Source organism: Vulpes lagopus, chromosome 14, assembly GCF_018345385.1.
Source record: "Vulpes lagopus strain Blue_001 chromosome 14, ASM1834538v1, whole genome shotgun sequence".
In the NCBI taxonomy this organism is placed as follows: domain Eukaryota; kingdom Metazoa; phylum Chordata; class Mammalia; order Carnivora; family Canidae; genus Vulpes; species Vulpes lagopus.
Window position 1 is genome coordinate 7,856,669 of NC_054837.1, and position 7,633 is coordinate 7,864,301.

The window sequence follows — 7,633 nt, forward strand, 5'->3', positions numbered from 1 at the left end:
CTGTGCTCAGCTGGGGGATAATCCTGTTGATTTTATATGCTGCTGCCCGGTGACCTCCCTCTAATACAGTCATACAAGAGGCAGGGAGAGGGAAGTCCCTTGGCACCACTGGCTGTGTCACCTGTCACCACTCTGAAAATGGAGAAGGTTCTTAGCTATCCATATCACATAGACTTTTGGCAAAATGATGGAGCACATGAAATGCCAGGTCAGCCCATAGTCCAACAGTCTCGTGCACCTCTCCCCCAACATGCCAGGCACCTCCATTCCTGCTCTAACTCAGGAATATCAGAGTATGGTCTAAGCCAAAACACAGCTGACAAGGTCAAGGCTAGGTCCAGGTAAAGCTCACGGAGGAGGTGGTCACACAGTGGTCAGTGATGGGACACGGCTTGGCACCAGCACCCAGGCACCCGGGACAGTCCCTGGAGCTACTCAGTCCAGCCTCATGCAGGTGGAAGGTCACTTTGGGTTTACCACTGCACGTCTTACAGCAAAACATTCACTGTAGCCTGTGGCTCAAAGGCAAAGGATTCGAGGATGGTGGCAGTGAAAACAGTGGAGTAGGAAGCTGCAGGAAGTCATCTCACCATGGAATGAACAACTGAACTGTGTTAGGCAACTATTCCAGGACCCTGGAGCCTAGTAGACCATGCAGTCTCCAGGGGAAGCTGGATGAAGAAACTCCAGTCCATTTTAGTCCATTTAGTCCCCACCAAATAGTGGGGATGTTTGCTCAACCTTGCATATTATATTAATAAACCATTCAGTTGTGCCCTCGAAATGGGTGAGTCGTATAGTGTGCGAATTGTATCCCAATAAGCTGTCATGTTATCAAAGCAAAGGGTTCACAGTCAGGGCAGCGTATGACCTGGGGGGGGGGGGCAGAGAAACAGGGCCACACAGTGTTCGCTGAGATGGTCCGCTCACCTCCAGACTGAGGCAGCGTCACAGGCCACCAGGTCCCCAGTGACCATGATCTACCTGGGAGTGTCCCCGCAGAGACCAGGCCGGCCTGCAAGATGTCTGCTGAATAGGAACATAAATAAAACAAGTGACTTTTTCACCGGTGCTCGGTCAATGCTACGAAGCCGGTTCTGCTGGGAATGGCTGCTGGCACATTTTGAAAGAAGGACGGGCCCGGGGCCAGAGATCATGGTAGGAGTTTGTGGAGGGGCGGGGGTCCCCAGGAGGTGAGCGCAGGGGGCAGAGGGCTGGGCCCCTGTCCTCCAGCTCAGAAGACTGAGGTCGACCCAAGGGGACCACACCTCAATGGGTTCGGTCATGCGGCAGTCACCTGCTGGTCACCCCGGCCCCACAAGGTCGGGCCGGTCAGCAGGGCCAGGCGTTCCCAAGAGAAGCAGCCAGGGGACAGGCCTCAGCAGGCAGCCTGCCCTGCCATCTCAGGGCCCCGAGAGACCCCTCTCGCTATGGTCACATGCCCCGGCTCTTCCCAGACGGCCCTCCCTCCGAGTCCCTCCTGTGTCCTGTCTCATACGGACACTCGGTGAAATATTTGTTTTCACTCCAGCCACGAACTTGACATTGGAACTCGGTCAAAGTTATTATTTTGCTGTGCGTCTCTTACCCATATTTCCCGAAATATCTGTCTACCTGAATCATAGCCGCCACCACTCCTGCCCCCCACCCCCCACACGAGGATTCATTCTGATTTATTGCATTTTTGCCACTTGCTCTGTACCCATTTTTACTGATATATTTGTTCTGGCTGCTTGCAGAGGAATCCATTCACATTTGTTTAATTTGAGGCTTGTTTTCCGTTATCGGCCTGCACCAAACACCAGCCAGTATTTGCTCCCCTGTCATGTAAATTCCCGCATGGGCACATCATCCCCTTAGCCACGCCACGCCAGCATTCACAGATTCCGCTCGAGCTCTATTTAGCTAAGGGATGTTATTCATTGTTTCCAGAGCTGGTAAAACATGATTGTGTTTCCTGAAGTTAAGATTGTCCACTAGATCCTTTGTACCATGTTTACGTGGGTACAGTCACACTGTGCCACACCAGCCACTCTGTATGGTCACGTTCCACTCATGTGTGAGAAAAGGCGCTCAGACCCGTCCCCCCACCAGGTTCCTCCTAAAATCAGGGTGCACTCCCTATGCTGACTAGTGTGGCAATCACCACCTTCCCCTACAGGAGCTACAATGACTGCCCCGTTTTATGAGGGGCAAACCGAGGTTCACAGAGCAGAGGCCACCTGCCCTAGGGCCCACAGCTGGACTGGAAGCTACGGTGGCTGTCCCCAGAGCCTTCTTCCACCTTTTCCAGCTGTCAGGTGTGCGCTAGGCCCACAGAGCCCGCCTCCTCCCACCAGATCCCTGGCCAGGGGTGGCTTGGGGAAGCAGAAACGCAGGAGCCCAGCACAGGCACAGGCCTAGGAAGGCAGCCAGGTTGGAGGGACCTTCAGCCCCTGGCAACAGAAAGGAAGGAAAGACGACAGGGTTAAACTGGATAAACGTGTGCATCTTCGTGGTGAGTGAATTGGACTTCCATACGGTGAAGAGGATGGGACGCTCGGGGCTCAAGATGCCTTTAACAGGATCGAGAGGGGGGGTGCCAGTGAAGACTGGGATAACGCAATTACACCAGTGGCCACCCCCCTTCCCATCATGTATTGGGCACGGCCCTGTACCAGGAGCACGTGGAAGGCAGAGCCAGGCCGCAGACAGCCGTGTAGGACCAGAGAGAGTCTGGGACTTCTATGGAGAAGCGAGAAGGGTAACAATACCCATCCCATGGGGTCATTGCCAAGGTTCAACCGGCCCCAGAGGGGTTTAACACAGGCCTGGCACCCACCAAGCCCCTGATGAAGCAGAGCTGTGCTTTTGCCAGCTGTGTGGGGTGCCCGAGAGGTACAGGGAGGCCTCAGGAGACCGAGTCCCCTAGAAGCTGGGCAGAGCTCAGGAGAAGGCTGGCTGCTGTCTTGGAGAGGTCAAGGCAGGGCTTGAAGATGAGCAGGCCACAGACTGGGGGCCCCGCATGGAAGGATAGTCCTGAGGATACAGATGTGGCAGTGCCCCCACAGCTTTTCTGTATGGTGGCTGGTGGCCTGAGGGGTGCTGGTAGGCCACCAAGGATGTAGACCTTTGCAGGGCTGACAGGTGCTGGGCCAAGTCTTGGAGACAAAGCCATCCCGAGAAGCTTGACTTTGGCCTCCCCACAGCCCTTTCTGAGGGGCCCCACACAGAGAGAGAAACGTCAGATCTGGGCAGGATGTCACAGACATGCACCTGGGGACTGCAGGGTTGACCAGGAACCAGGATGTTTGGTGATGCTGGGCCAGCCACACCCTCTCTGCTCCAGCCTGGTGATGGTGACCCCAGCTCGAGTGGGGACGTCCCCGGAGAGCAGAGTCCAGGGGACTCACCAGGGGATTCAGGCCTCTCCCCAGAGCTATGGGGAAGGACACAGGAAGAGGCCTGTGACAAGCTGCTCTGATGGCCTCAGCACGTGCCGCAGGCCCCATAGGGTCTCCTGGGTAGAGTGTGGGAGGGCAGAAACAGCCACTTGTGACTTTACACGACTCTATTTTTTAAAATATTTTTTAGGGGGATCCCTGGGTGGCGCAGCAGTTTGGCGCCTGCCTTTGGCCCAGGGCGCGATCCTGGAGACCCGGGATCGAATCCCACATTGGGCTCCCGGTGCATGGAGCCTGCTTCTCCCTCTGCCTGTGTCTCTGCCTCTCTCTCTCTCTCTCTCTCTCTCTCTGTGACTATCATAATCAAATAAAAGTTAAAAAAAAATAAAAAAAAAATAAAATATTTTTTAGGGATCCCTGGGTGGCGCAGCGGTTTGGCGCCTGCCTTTGGCCCAGGGCGCAATCCTAGAGACCGGGGATCGAATCCCACGTCAGGCTCCCGGTGCATGGAGCCTGCTTCTCCCTCTGCCTGTGTCTCTGCCTCTCTCTCTCTGTGTGTGTGTGTGACTATCATAAATAAATAAAAATTTAAAAAAAATATTTTTTAGATTTTATTTATTTATTTATTTATTTATTTATTTATTTATTTATTCATGAAAGACACACACAGAAAGAAAGAAACAGGCAGAGAGAGAAGCAGGCTCCATGCAGGGAGCCCAACATGGGACTCGATCCTGGGACTCCAGGGTTGCACCCCGGGCTGCAAGCAGCGCTAAACCACTGCACCACCAGGGCTGCCCAACTCTGTCTACTTTGAGCTTTTTTATCCCAACAAGCAAATGTGACTTTTGTGATAAAATACATATATTATATATATACATTTTAAGTGCTTAAATAACAGCCATAGAAAAGACAAAGCAGTGGCTTCTGGTTCAAGTCCTAGACACTTGTGACCAGCCTTTCATAGCTTTGGACACTAGTGGAAACGGCCCTCGCCCAGCCAGCTGCCTTGCATAAGTAGACCCTCCTGCCCCCTGTCCTTGGCAGTCTGTACTCCCAAGGCAGGTGGCCCTGGTGTACAGGGGATACGCTTGTCCAGTGTCCCCAGGGCTCAGTCTGGCTGTGTGTGCCAAACTGGCTGGCAGCAAGGGCCTCAGGCCTGGCTGTGTTTCTTGGGTACCCATGCAGGGACTGGAGGGCTTCCCAGAGGAAGTGACAGCTGAATTATGACAAGGAGGACTCAGGCTTGGTGAAGAAGAGCTGGGGCCTCAGGGGGTCACAGTGAAACTCAGAGATGGAGAAGCTGGTGCCCCTCCTCCATCAGCCAAACTCAACTTGAGCTGCCCCTCTAGCCAGCAGAGCGCCCTGGGGGTGGCTCACAGTCTCTGCTTCTGATTTCTGACCCTTTGCCGTGGGACCCCATGCCTTCAATTCCCTCCAGCCAGGCAGGGATGAACCCACCCCCAGCAGTCATCACTGGTCCCGGCTCCCAAACCGCAGCCGCTCACGGTGCTTCGGGCATGGGGAGAGGTTGGGGGCTCTCTACTCTGCCTCTCCCCAGTAAACACATCAGAACTTTCACCAGAGTCACTGATGTGGGCCCCCCGGCTAGAGCAGGGATGGAAAGGAGCTGCACCCAGCATTGCTGAGTGCCTCCCAGGGGCCTCATGCCGCCTTGGGCTGCATGGGAGGCATTTCAGCCCAGATCTTCTGAGGGTCTGAGGGTCACTCAGAGGCAGGGGCAGAGCCGGTCTGGCCCACTGGTTCCAGGGGGCAGGGGGGTCTTGGACTGTGATCTCTCCCTGTACCCCCTGATAAAGATGGTTCAGGACATCCTTAAATGTCACCACTGGGGCTGACGGGCTGGGAGTACCGTGGGCATCCTCATGATGATAACGTGAGCCTCTGTTTAAGCGTTAGCCACGTGGGTGTGAATCACTGATACACAAGGAAGGGAACCCCCTTGTAGGTGAAGCCGTGTGCCCACAAGGGCAGGGGGAAGGAGGGCAAGAACCCACGAACAAGGGCAGGCAAGGCTAGGGATGACCCCTGTTTTCTATGATAATGTTTGTATTGATTGCTTTTTTTTTTTTTTTTTTAAGATTTTATTTATCTGTTCATAGAGAGAGAGAGAGAGGCAGAGACATAGGCAGAGGGAGAAGCAGGCTCCATGCAGGGAGCCCGACATGGGACCCGATCCCGGGTCTCCAGGATCACGCCCCAGACTGCAGGCGGCGCTAAACCCCTGTGCCACCGGGGCTGCCCTGATTGCTTTTTAAAAAAGAATGACATGTTTTACAAAAGTAATAACACCATAAAATAACCCTGCAGCTTGGTTTTTAATGTGTGATCATTTGGACAGGTTGGAGATGTGAGCCACCAGGCTGACCCCTAGCCGGTGCCCTTCAACCCAGGCTCTCCGGAACTTACCAAAGATTGATGGGCTGACACCGTCCAGGGTGTCCGTGGGCGCTGTTCAAGGCCTCTGGCTCCTGTCTGGGAAACGCCCCAGTGCACGGTCAGCACTTCTGCTCCATGTGGCCCAGGAGCCTGGCCCCCCACCAGGCTGTTCCCTAGCTGCCCTTCTGCAGGTGCCAGGGTAAGTGGAAAGCTTCTCAGGGCACGTGGAGCCGGCGTGGTCTACAGGCCCCTCCCCCTGCCCCTCCGCCTCCCCACCTCCCTCCCGGCTCCCGCCCCTGCACCAGGCCTCTGAAGGCTTGGGAGTCTCAGCCCAACATTGATTTTCACTCCGGCCACCCTTTGATGTTGGTACACACTGTGCCTCCAGGTGTGGGGGGATGATGCTGACCTTGGCCTCCTTGGCCTCGGCAGAGCACACGGCTGACGTCCACCTGTGCATCCTGCCACTCTCCTAAAGGGGCTGCAACCAGCACCAAGGCCGCTGGCCGTCTGTGTTAGATTCTGTTATCACAGAAAGCAGTGCAGATGGGCCTCCCCCTCCTCTGATTAATGTTTAAACACACATGGGGGGGTGGGGGGGAGGCAGCAGGGCGGGGGGGGGGGGGCGGAGGGGATTGTGTCCCCTGCCAGCCCAGAGGCTGCCAGCTGGTGAGGCCGAGGGGAAGTAGGAAACCACGGACACGGGGGTCCTGTGTCCTCTTGAGAGGCTGAGCCTGGGGGGTGACGGTCCCACCCCAAGGAAGCCCCAGGGGCTGGGGGCAGATGCCTCTGGCAGAGTGGGGCTGTGAGGCATGGTGGGAAGTCCCACCTCTGGGCCATAGGAGGTCAGCCAGGAGCAGCCCTGGCAGGGACTGGCAGCCCAGAGGTGCTGGGGTAGCTGGTAGAGAAATGAAACACACGAACTCGGGGTTGGAAGTCAGAGCCCTGCAGGGTCCCCCCACCCTCTGTGCCACCCCGCTTCTGCCTGAATCTCCATCCCAGTTTCCAGGAACCTGGCTCTGGGTCACCCAGGCCTCACTCTCAGACTCTCAGAGGCCTTGGCTTGCTTTGAACACCGCCTGATGTTTTGGAAAAGCTCATTTCCTTTCTGATTATAGAGCTGGCAGGTAGCTCTTTGTAGACATCTTGATAAATACACGGAAAGGCGGTGGACACCACAGCATCATCTGAGATCCCAGGACCCAGGCTGGGAAGCCAGAGCTGAAATTCAGGTATAGCTCTCGCCAGGCTCTTTTCTTTGCAGGTGTGACACGCATGTGTGCACACACGGATAGATCCACGCACACCCGCATGTGCCCACTCAGCATGCTCGCCCCATACCATGCATGAGTTTGTGTGTGCACGCACACCTTCTTTTCTGGGACTTCCTGCCCCTCCTGGGTCCCAGCTCCTGTGCTCCTGGAGCTTTCACAGCATCCTTGTCCTCATGGGGGCCTGTCTGCTGTCCAGGACGAGCCATATGGGAGGGCTGCCTCAGGGTGAGTTCTCAGACGAACTGTGCCAGCTCATGGTAGCTTGGTGGGTGCAGAGGCCCCAGGAGACCTGAGAGACCCTTTCGGCAGTGCCCTCTTCCGCAGCCTCCTAGGGAAGTGGTCTGCACCCAACAAGGGTGGATGGGATCGGGAGGAGTGGCAATGGGGGACCTGTGGCATACCACCTCTCAAAGCACAGGGTGATGTCCTAGAAGAGCAGGAGCCTTGGGGGCACCAAGGGAGGTTTTGGGGGGGGGGGCGTCCTGAGGCACCAAGAGCTTCTCAACAAATGGGTTCTGAGTCACAGAGCTTTCACCCGGAGCCCATCATGAGCCCAGCACCGTGCACCCAGCCTCA